The 15,000-nt window shown below is 42.8% G+C and overlaps 1 long non-coding RNA gene across 1 annotated transcript; it reads left to right on the top strand.

Annotated features, from left to right (window-relative positions):
- The first annotated feature begins 4,047 nt into the window (after positions 1–4,047).
- On the top strand, positions 4,048–4,699 carry LOC127920737 (uncharacterized). Its single transcript, XR_008107185.1, has 3 exons — positions 4,048–4,176; positions 4,295–4,338; positions 4,560–4,699. It is a non-coding gene; the product is annotated as an uncharacterized LOC127920737 (long non-coding RNA).
- Positions 4,700–15,000: the final 10,301 nt, after the last annotated feature.

The following is a 15,000-nucleotide window of genomic DNA, read 5'->3' as shown; positions in this document are numbered from 1 at the left end:
ATTATGGGCTCAGTAGGTTTGAGTGACAAGTGTTTTCCTCTGTGTTATTGTTGTCGTCCGGCCCAGACGGAAGACGGGATGAGAGGGATGAGTGAACAGGGCGCGGTCCGTTTCATCTGTTCTCATCTCTCTGTTCTCCCGGGTGTCTCTTTAACTTCCTTTCTCTGCCCTGAAATCTCTCTCTTCTCTCAGTAACTAGCTGGCTGTTCTGCCAGGCTTGTCCTGCCAGGGATTTGTCTTGCATGGACGGGCCGGGAGGGAGGGAGCGGGGGCCAGGGAGTGAGGAGGGGATGGAGGGGGCCGGAGGGACCAGGGCCTTTTGTGGAAGTGACAGGGGCGTATCTGGGAAGTCACAGCCTGATGGACCTCTTAGCCGTCTGGGCTCCGTGACAGGGAAACGGGGAGAGACAAGGGGGGAGACATGGGGGACAGACAGGGGGAGACGGGGGGAGACAGGGGGAGACCAGGGGTGACGGGGAGACCGGGGGAGACAGGGGGGAGACCAGGGGGAGACGGGGGGAGACTGGGGGAGACCGAGGGAGACAGTGACACTAGCTGGGTGTGTGAGGGAGGTTTCACCGTTCCAGTCTCGTGGGCTCAGTGTCTCTCTGCCACACATCAAAAACAGAGCTGCGCTGTCTGACACACAGTCTTATGCAGCTGACCTTCTGGGGACATACAAATCAGTCCCATTCAAAATCCTATTTTCCTTAACCCCTAACCTGTACCCTTACCCTAACCTTAACCCTAACCTTAACCCTAAACCTTAGCTCCTAACCCTAAAACTAACCCTAGCTCTTAACCTTAACCCTAAAACTAACCCTAGCTCCTAACCCTAGCTCTTAACCTTAACCCTAAATCTAACCCTAGCTCCTAACTCTAGCTCCTAACCTTAACCCTAAAACTAACCCGAAACCTAACATTAACCCTAAAACGAACCCTAGCTCCTAACCCTAGCTCCTAACCCTAAAACTAACCCTAACACCTAACCCTAGGTCCTAACCCTAACCCTATAACCCTAGCTCATAACCCTAGCTTCTAACCCTAGAAACTAACCCTAGAAACTAACCCTAGAAACTAACCCTAAAACTAACCCTAGCTCCTAACCCTAGCTCCTAACCCTAACCTTAAAACTAACCCTAGCTCCTAACCCTAGCTCCTAACCCTAAAAACTAACCCTAGCTCCTAACTCTAGCTCCTAGCCCTAAAACTAACCCTAGCTCCTAACCCTAAAACTAAACCTAGCTCCTAACCCTAACCCTAAAACTAACCCTAGCTCCTAACCCTAACCCTAAAACTAACCCTAGCTCCTAACCCTAACCTAACCTTAACCCTAACCCTAAAACTAACCCTAATTTTACCTTAACCCCAAACTCCCTAGAAATAGCGTTTGACCTTGTGGGGACCAACAAAATGTCCCCAGTTTGTCAAATTTTTGTTTGTTTGCTATTCTATAGTTAGACACGTCCACACACACACACACACACACACACACACACACACACACACACACACACACACACACCACACACACACACACACACACACGCACGCACGCACGCACGCACGCACACACACACACACACACACACACACACACACACACACACACACTGCAGTTTGGAATGTCAGTCCCACTTCCCTTCACTCTGTGAGAAACAAGACTTCAGAAGCGATGCTGAATATTACAACGGTCATCTTGAAACGTTGATGGTAGTGAACGTGTCACTGGAATGACCCATGTTATTCTGCTGGTAACACTTGTTATTTTTTACTCCTTGATAGTCCCCCCTTTCTCCCCCTCCTCTCCCCCTTTCTCCCCCTCTCTCCCCCTCCTCTCCCCCCTCCTCTCTCCCCCTCCTCTCCCCCTTTCTCCCCCTCCTCTCTCCCCTCCCTCTCCCCCTCTCTCCCCCTCCTCTCCCCCTTTTCTCCCCCCCTCTCCACCCTTTCTCCCCCTCCTCTCCCCCCTTCTCCCCCTCCTCTCCACCCTTTCTCCCCCTCCTCTCCACCCTTTCTCTCCCCTCCTCTCCCCTCTCTCCTCCCTCCCTCTCCCACCCTTTCTCCCCCTCCTCTCCCCCCCTTTCTCCCCCCTCCTCTCCCCCCTTTCTCCCCCTCCTCTCCACCCTTTCTCCCCCCCTCCTCCCCTTTCTCCCCCTCCTCTCCACCCTTTCTCCCCCTCCTCTCCACCCTTTCTCCCCCCCCTCTCCCCCTTTCTCCCCCTCCTCTCCTCACCCTTTCTCCCCCCTCCTCTCCCCCTCCTCTCCTCCCTTTCTCCCCCTCCTCTCCACCCTCCTCTCCACCCTTTCTCCCCCTCCTCTCCACCCTTTCTCCCCCTCCTCTGTTCCCTCTGTTATCTCCTCACCTCTGGGGGTTTATTTACTTACCCCTCCATCTCCCACCTTTCACCCTGTCTGAGCTGGCCCTATTATGCCTGACCCGGGAAGCATGCCCTCGACATGGAAGGATGACTGTGTGTGTGTGCGTGTGTGTGTGTGTGCGTGTGTGTGTGTGTGTGTGTGTGTGTGTGTGTGTGTGTGTGTGTGTGTGTGTGTGTGTGTGTGTGTGTGTGTGTGTGTGTGTGTGTGTGTGTGTGTGTGTGCGCGTATGTGTGTGTGCGTCCGTACGTGCGTGTGTGTGTGTGCGTGTAACGTCAGCTCTAGTGTAGATGCACCCAGCAGGTTAAACAGCTGTAAGGACAGACGAGGACTATGACCAACACAGTCCTCCCTGACACACACACCGTTATAACCTGTTTCACCCTGCAATTAACTCATCAGTCAAGAGGAGAATGGAAGCCCCCGAGTCAAATGTGCTTCTCATTGAACCAGGTCTGCATATATGGCGGGGTACAGTAAGGGCTTTAGGTTTACTTCAGTGGATATTTTTATAACAAGGGTGGCTAAGATAAGTTGAGCTTCTGAAAGGCCCCTATGAATCCTTCTGTTAGACCCACTCTGACCCAGTTTACTATGAGTAATGGGGGATAGAATGCTGTGGAAGGCTCCAGAGTTCTAGAAAGGTCAGGGGTCATATCTAGGATTTGCAGGGTGCAGATTGGTATGAGGGGTGAGGGGTGAGAGGGACAGGGTGAGAAAATACTTTGGCTAAAAGGCATACAGCTGATGTCAGAATTAATCAGAATTTACTTTACGTAGCAGGTTAGGAGAATTTACGTAGCAGGTTAGGAGAACTTACGTAGCAGGTTAGGAGAACCTACATAGCAGGTTAGGAGAACATACGTAGCAGGTTAGGAGAACTTACGTAGCAGGTTAGGAGAATTTACGTAGCAGGTTAGGAGAACTTACGTAGCAGGTTAGGAGAACTTACGTAGCAGGTTAGGAGAACTTTATGTAGCAGGTTAGGAGAACTTACGTAGCAGGTTAGGAGAACTTACGTAGCAGGTTAGGAGAACTTACGTAGCAGGTTAGGAGAACCTACGTAGCAGGTTAGGAGAACCTACGTAGCAGGTTAGGAGAACCTACGTAGCAGGTTAGGAGAACTTACGTAGCAGGTTAGGAGAACTTACGTAGCAGGTTAGGAGAATTTACGTAGCAGGTTAGGAGAACTTACGTAGCAGGTTAGGAGAACTTACGTAGCAGGTTAGGAGAATTTACGTAGCAGGTTAGGAGAACTTACGTAGCAGGTTAGGAGAATTTACGTAGCAGGTTAGGAGAACATACGTAGCAGGTTAGGAGAACTTACGTAGCAGGTTAGGAGAACTTGCGTAGCAGGTTAGGAGAATTTACGTAGCAGGTTAGGAGAACTTACGTAGCAGGTTAGGAGAACCTACGTAGCAGGTTAGGAGAACCTACGTAGCAGGTTAGGAGAACTTTTGTAGCAGGTTAGGAGAACTTACGTAGCAGGTTAGGAGAATTTACGTAGCAGGTTAGGAGAACCTACGTAGCAGGTTAGGAGAACTTTTGTAGCAGGTTAGGAGAACTTACGTAGCGTAGCAGGTTAGGATAAATTACGTAGCAGGTTAGGAGAACTTATGTAGCAGGTTAGGAGAACTTACGTGGCAGGTTAGGAGAACTTACGTAGCAGGTTAGGAGAACTTACGTAACAGGTTAGGAGAACTTACGTAGCAGGTTAGGAGAACTTACGTAGCAGGTTAGGAGAACTTACGTAGCAGGTTAGGAGAACTTACGTAGCAGGTTAGGAGAACCTACGTAGCAGGTTAGGAGAACTTACGTAGCGTAGCAGGTTAGGATAACTTACGTAATAGCAGGTTAGGAGAACTTACGTAGCAGGTTAGGAGAACTTACGTAGCAGGTTAGGAGAACTTACGTAGCAGGTTAGGAGAACTTACATAGCAGGTTAGGAGAACTTACGTAGCAGGTTAGGAGAACTTACATAGCAGGTTAGGAGAACTTACGTAGCAGGTTAGGAGAACTTACGTAGCAGGTTAGGAGAACTTACGTAGCAGGTTAGGAGAACTTACGTAGCAGGTTAGGAGAACTTACGTAGCAGGTTAGGAGAACCTACGTAGCAGGTTAGGAGAACTTACGTAGCACGTTAGGAGAACTTACGTAGCAGGTTAGGAGAACTTTATGTAGCAGGTTAGGAGAACTTACGTAGCAGGTTAGGAGAACCTACGTAGCAGGTTAGGAGAACTTACGTAGCAGGTTAGGAGAACTTACGTAGCAGGTTAGGAGAACTTACGTAGCAGGTTAGGAGAACTTACGTAGCAGGTTAGGAGAACTTTATGTAGCAGGTTAGGAGAACTTTACGTAGCAGGTTAGGAGAACTTATGTAGCAGGTTAGGAGAACTTATGTAGCAGGTTAGGAGAACTTACGTAGCAGGTTAGGAGAACTTTACATAGCAGGTTAGGAGAACTTACGTAGCAGGTTAGGATAATTAGGTCAAGGTTAGGAAAAGGGTTAGCTAAAATGCTAAAAAAAATCTACTTTTGACGCCAATTTGACATAAGCCGTATACAAACTAGCCATGACCGTGACAAAAAAGGGTGAGAAGGATTTATGTTACACTTTGTGTTGAGTTAGTAGCCTTGGAAAGCCTCAAGTAGTGAAGACACAAGTATGAATGGGAGTTATCGCCCCCTTGTGGATTAGAATGTAATAACCAGTTCAGTTTTAGGATACCAGAGAGAGAACCTGGATTTGCAGGTGCACAGTCATCCAGGTGTGGGAGTCGACAGGCTGTTGGGGGAAAGGTGTTAGAAAGGTATCTCTCTCTCTGTCTCTGGGTAAACAAACAGGTATGCAGAGGGGGTGTCAACAGCTGCCTATAGAGAAAGTGGGGGGGCAGAGATATTTCTGTGCTCCACTTCTCTTCCTTTACAAAATAATGGAGAGAAGCTATATGGAGAGAAGCTATATGGAGAGAAGCTATATGGAGGGAAGCTACATGCAGGGAAGCTATATGGAGGGAAGCTATATGGAGAGAGAGAATGAGAGGGAGACAGCAAAAGAGAGGGAGGGAAAGAGAAAGGGAGAGAGGGAAAGAGAAAGGGAGAGAGAAAGTGAAAGGGAGAGAGAGAAGGGAGAGAGAGAGAGAGAAAGGGAGAGAGAGAGAGAAAGGGAGAGAGAGAAAGAGAAAGGGAGAGAGAGAGAGAGAGAGAGGGAGAGGGAAAGAGAAAGGGAGTGAGGGAGAGAGAAAGGAGAGAGGGAAAGAGAAAGGGAGGGAGGAAAGAGAAAGGGAGAGAGAGAAAGAGAAAGGGAGAGAGAGAAGAGCAAGGGAGAGAGAGAAAGGGAGAAAGGGAAAGAGAAAGGGAGAGAGGGAAAGAGAAAGGGAGAGAGGGAAAGAGAAAGGAGAGAGCTAGAAAGGGAGAGAGATAAAGAGAAAGGGAGAGAGAGAGAAAGGGAGAGAGGGAAAGAGAAAGGGAGAGAGAGAGAAAGGGAGAGAGGGAAAGAGAAAGGAGAGAGAAAAGAGAAAGGGAGAGAGAGAGAAAGAGCAAAAATGAGTGATGAAGGGGTGCTTTGATGTCATCATGCCCAGTGGTTAAGGTCATTGGGCCCACAGGACACTGCACAGACACAAAGACCTCTAAATAGTCCCCCACTCCCTCTATCCCTCACTCCTCTCCTCTCCTCTCTTTTTCTCTCTCACTTCTCTGTCCCTTTCTCTTTCTCACTTGAGGAGCCTGTCTCTGGCATTTATTCATAAGCTTTGCTTTTGTGTCGGACATTTGGTTCATTTGGTTCACATGGACACGTTTCTGAACACACGTGTGCATCAGGGATGTGGCGTGTGTGTGACAACCGTTCAGTCCTCCAGTCCTCCAGTCCTCAGTCATCCAGTCCTCAGTCCTCCAGTCCTCCAGTCATCCAGTCCTCCAGTCCTCCAGTCCTCAGTCATCAGTCCTCCAGTCCTCAGTCATCCAGTCCTCCAGTCCTCAGTCATCCAGTCCTCCAGTCCTCCAGTCATCCAGTCCTCCAGTCCTCCAGTCATCCAGTCCTCCAGTCCTCCATTCCTCCAGTCCTCCAGTCATCCAGTCCTCCAGTCATCCAGTCCTCCAGTCCTCCAGTCCTCCAGTCCTCCAGTCCCAGCAGGCGGCTGCTACACCCTTTGTGTTTCCTCTGTCTTCCACTAGTTTAATATCACCAGTCATCCTCTCTGTTTTCCACTAGTTTAATATCACCAGTCATCCTCTCTGTTTTCCACTAGTTTAATATCACCAGTCATCCTCTCTGTTTTCCACTAGTTTAATATCACCAGTCATCCTCTCTGTTTTCCACTAGTTTAATATCACCAGTCATCCTCTCTGTTTTCCACTAGTTTAATATCACCAGTCATCCTCTCTGTTTTCCACTAGTTTAATATCACCAGTCATCCTCTCTGTTTTCCACTAGTTTAATATCACCAGTCATCCTCTCTGTTTTCCACTAGTTTAATATCACCAGTCATCATCTCTGTTTTCCACTAGTTTAATATCACCAGTCATCATCTCTGTTTTCCACTAGTTTAATATCACCAGTCATCATCTCTGTTTTCCACTAGTTTAATATCACCAGTCGTCCTCTCTGTTTTCCACTAGTTTAATATCACCAGTCATCCTCTCTGTTTTCCACTAGTTTAATATCACCAGTCATCCTCTCTGTTTTCCACTAGTTTAATATCACTAGTCATCCTCTCTGTTTTCCACTAGTTTAATATCACCAGTCATCCTCTCTGTTTTCCACTAGTTTAATATCACCAGTCATCCTCTCTGTTTTCCACTAGTTTAATATCACCAGTCATCCTCTCTGTCTTCCACTAGTTTAATATCACCAGTCATCCTCTCTGTCTTCCACTAGTTTAATATCACCAGTCATCCTCTCTGTTTTCCACTAGTTTAATATCACCAGTCGTCCTCTCTGTTTTCCACTAGTTTAATATCACCAGTCATCCTCTCTGTTTTCCACTAGTTTAATATCACCAGTCATCCTCTCTGTCTTCCACTAGTTTAATATCACCAGTCATCCTCTCTGTCTTCCACTAGTTTAATATCACCAGTCATCCTCCCTGTTTTCCACTAGTTTAATATCACCAGTCATCCTCTCTGTTTTCCACTAGTTTAATATCACCAGTCATCCTCTCTGTTTTCCACTAGTTTAATATCACCAGTCATCCTCTCTGTCTTCCACTAGTTTAATATCACCAGTCATCCTCTCTGTTTTCCACTAGTTTAATATCACTAGTCATCCTCTCTGTCTTCCACTAGTTTAATATCACCAGTCATCCTCTCTGTTTTCCACTAGTTTAATATCACCAGTCATCCTCTCTGTTTTCCACTAGTTTAATATCACTAGTCATCCTCTCTGTTTTCCACTAGTTTAATATCACCAGTCGTCCTCCCTGTTTTCCACTAGTTTAATATCACCAGTCATCCTCTCTGTTTTCCACTAGTTTAATATCACCAGTCATCCTCTCTGTCTTCCACTAGTTTAATATCACCAGTCATCCTCTCTGTCTTCCACTAGTTTAATATCACCAGTCATCCTCTCTGTTTTCCACTAGTTTAATATCACCAGTCATCCTCTCTGTTTTCCACTAGTTTAATATCACTAGTCATCCTCTCTGTTTTCCACTAGTTTAATATCACCAGTCATCCTCTCTGTTTTCCACTAGTTTAATATCACCAGTCGTCCTCTCTGTTTTCCACTAGTTTAATATCACCAGTCATCCTCTCTGTTTTCCACTAGTTTAATATCACTAGTCATCCTCTCTGTTTTCCACTAGTTTAATATCACCAGTCATCATCTCTGTTTTCCACTAGTTTAATATCACCAGTCATCCTCTCTGTTTTCCACTAGTTTAATATCACCAGTCATCCTCTCTGTTTTCCACTAGTTTAATATCACCAGTCGTCCTCTCTGTTTTCCACTAGTTTAATATCACCAGTCATCCTCTCTGTTTTCCACTAGTTTAATATCACCAGTCATCCTCTCTGTTTTCCACTAGTTTAATATCACTAGTCATCCTCTCTGTTTTCCACTAGTTTAATATCACCAGTCGTCCTCTCTGTTTTCCACTAGTTTAATATCACCAGTCATCCTCTCTGTTTTCCACTAGTTTAATATCACCAGTCATCATCTCTGTTTTCCACTAGTTTAATATCACCAGTCATCCTCTCTGTTTTCCACTAGTTTAATATCACCAGTCATCCTCTCTGTTTTCTACTAGTTTAATATCACCAGTCGTCCTCTCTGTTTTCCACTAGTTTAATATCACCAGTCACCCTCTCTGTTTTCCACTAGTTTAATATCACCAGTCGTCCTCTCTGTTTTCCACTAGTTTAATATCACCAGTCATCCTCTCTGTTTTCCACTAGTTTAATATCACTAGTCATCCTCTCTGTTTTCCACTAGTTTAATATCACCAGTAATCATCTCTGTTTTCCACTAGTTTAATATCACCAGTCATCCTCTCTGTTTTCCACTAGTTTAATATCACTAGTCATCCTCTCTGTTTTCCACTAGTTTAATATCACCAGTCGTCCTCTCTGTTTTCCACTAGTTTAATATCACCAGTCATCCTCTCTGTTTTCCACTAGTTTAATATCACCAGTCATCCTCTCTGTTTTCCACTAGTTTAATATCACTAGTCATCCTCTCTGTTTTCCACTAGTTTAATATCACTAGTCATCCTCTCTGTTTTCCACTAGTTTAATATCACCAGTCATCCTCTCTGTTTTCCACTAGTTTAATATCACCAGTCATCCTCTCTGTTTTCCACTAGTTTAATATCACCAGTCATCATCTCTGTTTTCCACTAGTTTAATATCACCAGTCATCCTCTCTGTTTTCCACTAGTTTAATATCACCAGTCATCCTCTCTGTTTTCTACTAGTTTAATATCACCAGTCGTCCTCTCTGTTTTCCACTAGTTTAATATCACCAGTCACCCTCTCTGTTTTCCACTAGTTTAATATCACCATTCGTCCTCTCTGTTTTCCACTAGTTTAATATCACCAGTCATCCTCTCTGTTTTCCACTAGTTTAATATCACCAGTCATCATCTCTGTTTTCCACTAGTTTAATATCACCAGTCATCATCTCTGTTTTCCACTAGTTTAATATCACCAGTCATCATCTCTGTTTTCCACTAGTTTAATATCACCAGTCATCCTCTCTGTTTTCCACTAGTTTAATATCACTAGTCCTCCTCTCTGTTTTCCACTAGTTTAATATCACCAGTCATCATCTCTGTTTTCCACTAGTTTAATATCACCAGTCATCCTCTCTGTTTTCCACTAGTTTAATATCACCAGTCATCATCTCTGTTTTCCACTAGTTTAATATCACCAGTCATCATCTCTGTTTTCCACTAGTTTAATATCACCAGTCATCCTCTCTGTTTTCCACTAGTTTAATATCACCAGTCATCCTCTCTGTTTTCCACTAGTTTAATATCACCAGTCATCCTCTCTGTCTTCCACTAGTTTAATATCACCAGTCATCCTCTCTGTTTTCCACTAGTTTAATATCACCAGTCATCCTCTCTGTTTTCCACTAGTTTAATATCACCAGTCATCCTCTCTGTCTTCCACTAGTTTAATATCACCAGTCATCCTCTCTGTTTTCCACTAGTTTAATATCACCAGTCATCATCTCTGTTTTCCACTAGTTTAATATCACCAGTCATCCTCTCTGTTTTCCACTAGTTTAATATCACCAGTCATCCTCTCTGTCTTCCACTAGTTTAATATCACCAGTCATCCTCTCTGTTTTCCACTAGTTTAATATCACTAGTCATCCTCTCTGTCTTCCACTAGTTTAATATCACCAGTCATCCTCTCTGTTTTCCACTAGTTTAATATCACCAGTCATCCTCTCTGTTTTCCACTAGTTTAATATCACTAGTCATCCTCTCTGTTTTCCACTAGTTTAATATCACCAGTCGTCCTCCTGTTTTCCACTAGTTTAATATCACCAGTCATCCTCTCTGTTTTCCACTAGTTTAATATCACCAGTCATCCTCTCTGTCTTCCACTAGTTTAATATCACCAGTCATCCTCTCTGTCTTCCACTAGTTTAATATCACCAGTCATCCTCTCTGTTTTCCACTAGTTTAATATCACCAGTCATCCTCTCTGTTTTCCACTAGTTTAATATCACTAGTCATCCTCTCTGTTTTCCACTAGTTTAATATCACCAGTCATCCTCTCTGTTTTCCACTAGTTTAATATCACCAGTCGTCCTCTCTGTTTTCCACTAGTTTAATATCACCAGTCATCCTCTCTGTTTTCCACTAGTTTAATATCACTAGTCATCCTCTCTGTTTTCCACTAGTTTAATATCACCAGTCATCATCTCTGTTTTCCACTAGTTTAATATCACCAGTCATCCTCTCTGTTTTCCACTAGTTTAATATCACTAGTCATCCTCTCTGTTTTCCACTAGTTTAATATCACCAGTCATCCTCTCTGTTTTCCACTAGTTTAATATCACCAGTCATCCTCTCTGTTTTCCACTAGTTTAATATCACCAGTCATCCTCTCTGTTTTCCACTAGTTTAATATCACTAGTCATCCTCTCTGTTTTCCACTAGTTTAATATCACCAGTCATCCTCTCTGTTTTCCACTAGTTTAATATCACCAGTCATCCTCTCTGTTTTCCACTAGTTTAATATCACCAGTCATCCTCTCTGTTTTCCACTAGTTTAATATCACCAGTCATCCTCTCTGTCTTCCACTAGTTTAATATCACCAGTCATCCTCTCTGTTTTCCACTAGTTTAATATCACCAGTCATCCTCTCTGTTTTCCACTAGTTTAATATCACCAGTCATCCTCTCTGTCTTCCACTAGTTTAATATCACCAGTCATCCTCTCTGTTTTCCACTAGTTTAATATCACCAGTCATCCTCTCTGTTTTCCACTAGTTTAATATCACCAGTCATCATCTCTGTTTTCCACTAGTTTAATATCACCAGTCATCCTCCCTGTTTTCTACTAGTTTAATATCACCAGTCATCCTCTCTGTTTTCCACTAGTTTAATATCACCAGTCATCCTCTCTGTTTTCCACTAGTTTAATATCACCAGTCATCCTCTCTGTTTTCCACTAGTTTAATATCACCAGTCATCCTCTCTGTTTTCCACTAGTTTAATATCACCAGTCATCCTCTCTGTTTTCCACTAGTTTAATATCACCAGTCATCCTCTCTGTTTTCCACTAGTTTAATATCACCAGTCATCCTCTCTGTTTTCCACTAGTTTAATATCACCAGTCATCCTCTCTGTTTTCCACTAGTTTAATATCACCAGTCATCATCTCTGTTTTCCACTAGTTTAATATCACCAGTCATCATCTCTGTTTTCCACTAGTTTAATATCACCAGTCATCCTCTCTGTTTTCCACTAGTTTAATATCACCAGTCATCATCTCTGTTTTCCACTAGTTTAATATCACCAGTCATCATCTCTGTTTTCCACTAGTTTAATATCACCAGTCATCCTCCCTGTTTTCCACTAGTTTAATATCACCAGTCATCCTCTCTGTTTTCACTAGTTTAATATCACCAGTCATCATCTCTGTTTTCCACTAGTTTAATATCACCAGTCATCCTCTCTGTTTTCCACTAGTTTAATATCACTAGTCCTCCTCTCTGTTTTCCACTAGTTTAATATCACCAGTCATCATCTCTGTTTTCCACTAGTTTAATATCACCAGTCATCCTCTCTGTTTTCCACTAGTTTAATATCACCAGTCATCATCTCTGTTTTCCACTAGTTTAATATCACCAGTCATCATCTCTGTTTTCTACTAGTTTAATATCACCAGTCACCCTCTCTGTTTTCCACTAGTTTAATATCACCAGTCGTCCTCTCTGTTTTCCACTAGTTTAATATCACCAGTCATCCTCTCTGTTTTCCACTAGTTTAATATCACCAGTCATCCTCTCTGTTTTCCACTAGTTTAATATCACTAGTCATCCTCTCTGTCTTCCACTAGTTTAATATCACCAGTCATCCTCTCTGTTTTCCACTAGTTTAATATCACCAGTCATCCTCTCTGTTTTCCACTAGTTTAATATCACTAGTCATCCTCTCTGTCTTCCACTAGTTTAATATCACCAGTCATCCTCTCTGTTTTCCACTAGTTTAATATCACCAGTCATCCTCTCTGTTTTCCACTAGTTTAATATCACTAGTCATCCTCTCTGTTTTCCACTAGTTTAATATCACCAGTCGTCCTCCCTGTTTTCCACTAGTTTAATATCACCAGTCATCCTCTCTGTTTTCCACTAGTTTAATATCACCAGTCATCCTCTCTGTCTTCCACTAGTTTAATATCACCAGTCATCCTCTCTGTCTTCCACTAGTTTAATATCACCAGTCATCCTCTCTGTTTTCCACTAGTTTAATATCACCAGTCATCCTCTCTGTTTTCCACTAGTTTAATATCACTAGTCATCTCTCTGTTTTCCACTAGTTTAATATCACCAGTCATCCTCTCTGTTTTCCACTAGTTTAATATCACCAGTCGTCCTCTCTGTTTTCCACTAGTTTAATATCACCAGTCATCCTCTCTGTTTCCACTAGTTTAATATCACTAGTCATCCTCTCTGTTTTCCACTAGTTTAATATCACCAGTCATCATCTCTGTTTTCCACTAGTTTAATATCACCAGTCATCCTCTCTGTTTTCCACTAGTTTAATATCACTAGTCATCCTCTCTGTTTTCCACTAGTTTAATATCACCAGTCGTCCTCTCTGTTTTCCACTAGTTTAATATCACCAGTCATCCTCTCTGTTTTCCACTAGTTTAATATCACCAGTCATCCTCTCTGTTTTCCACTAGTTTAATATCACTAGTCATCCTCTCTGTTTTCCACTAGTTTAATATCACTAGTCATCCTCTCTGTTTTCCACTAGTTTAATATCACCAGTCATCCTCTCTGTTTTCCACTAGTTTAATATCACCAGTCATCCTCTCTGTTTTCCACTAGTTTAATATCACCAGTCATCATCTCTGTTTTCCACTAGTTTAATATCACCAGTCATCCTCTCTGTTTTCCACTAGTTTAATATCACCAGTCATCCTCTCTGTTTTCTACTAGTTTAATATCACCAGTCGTCCTCTCTGTTTTCCACTAGTTTAATATCACCAGTCACCCTCTCTGTTTTCCACTAGTTTAATATCACCAGTCGTCCTCTCTGTTTTCCACTAGTTTAATATCACCAGTCATCCTCTCTGTTTTCCACTAGTTTAATATCACCAGTCATCATCTCTGTTTTCCACTAGTTTAATATCACCAGTCATCATCTCTGTTTTCACTAGTTTAATATCACCAGTCATCATCTCTGTTTTCCACTAGTTTAATATCACCAGTCATCCTCTCTGTTTTCCACTAGTTTAATATCACTAGTCCTCCTCTCTGTTTTCCACTAGTTTAATATCACCAGTCATCATCTCTGTTTTCCACTAGTTTAATATCACCAGTCATCCTCTCTGTTTTCCACTAGTTTAATATCACCAGTCATCATCTCTGTTTTCCACTAGTTTAATATCACCAGTCATCATCTCTGTTTTCCACTAGTTTAATATCACCAGTCATCCTCTCTGTTTTCCACTAGTTTAATATCACCAGTCATCCTCTCTGTTTTCCACTAGTTTAATATCACCAGTCATCCTCTCTGTCTTCCACTAGTTTAATATCACCAGTCATCCTCTCTGTCTTCCACTAGTTTAATATCACCAGTCATCCTCTCTGTTTTCCACTAGTTTAATATCACCAGTCATCATCTCTGTTTTCCACTAGTTTAATATCACCAGTCATCCTCCCTGTTTTCTACTAGTTTAATATCACCAGTCATCCTCTCTGTTTTCCACTAGTTTAATATCACCAGTCATCCTCTCTGTTTTCCACTAGTTTAATATCACCAGTCATCCTCTCTGTTTTCCACTAGTTTAATATCACCAGTCATCCTCTCTGTTTTCCACTAGTTTAATATCACCAGTCATCCTCTCTGTTTTCCACTAGTTTAATATCACCAGTCATCCTCTCTGTTTTCCACTAGTTTAATATCACCAGTCATCCTCTCTGTTTTCCACTAGTTTAATATCACCAGTCATCCTCTCTGTTTTCCACTAGTTTAATATCACCAGTCATCATCTCTGTTTTCCACTAGTTTAATATCACCAGTCATCATCTCTGTTTTCCACTAGTTTAATATCACCAGTCATCCTCTCTGTTTTCCACTAGTTTAATATCACCAGTCATCATCTCTGTTTTCCACTAGTTTAATATCACCAGTCATCATCTCTGTTTTCCACTAGTTTAATATCACCAGTCATCCTCCCTGTTTTCCACTAGTTTAATATCACCAGTCATCCTCTCTGTTTTCACTAGTTTAATATCACCAGTCATCATCTCTGTTTTCCACTAGTTTAATATCACCAGTCATCCTCTCTGTTTTCCACTAGTTTAATATCACTAGTCCTCCTCTCTGTTTTCCACTAGTTTAATATCACCAGTCATCATCTCTGTTTTCCACTAGTTTAATATCACCAGTCATCCTCTCTGTTTTCCACTAGTTTAATATCACCAGTC

Source organism: Oncorhynchus keta, unplaced genomic scaffold (genome assembly GCF_023373465.1).
Source record: "Oncorhynchus keta strain PuntledgeMale-10-30-2019 unplaced genomic scaffold, Oket_V2 Un_contig_20449_pilon_pilon, whole genome shotgun sequence".
Classification (NCBI taxonomy): domain Eukaryota; kingdom Metazoa; phylum Chordata; class Actinopteri; order Salmoniformes; family Salmonidae; genus Oncorhynchus; species Oncorhynchus keta.
This window is presented reverse-complemented; position numbering and strand designations above follow the sequence as displayed.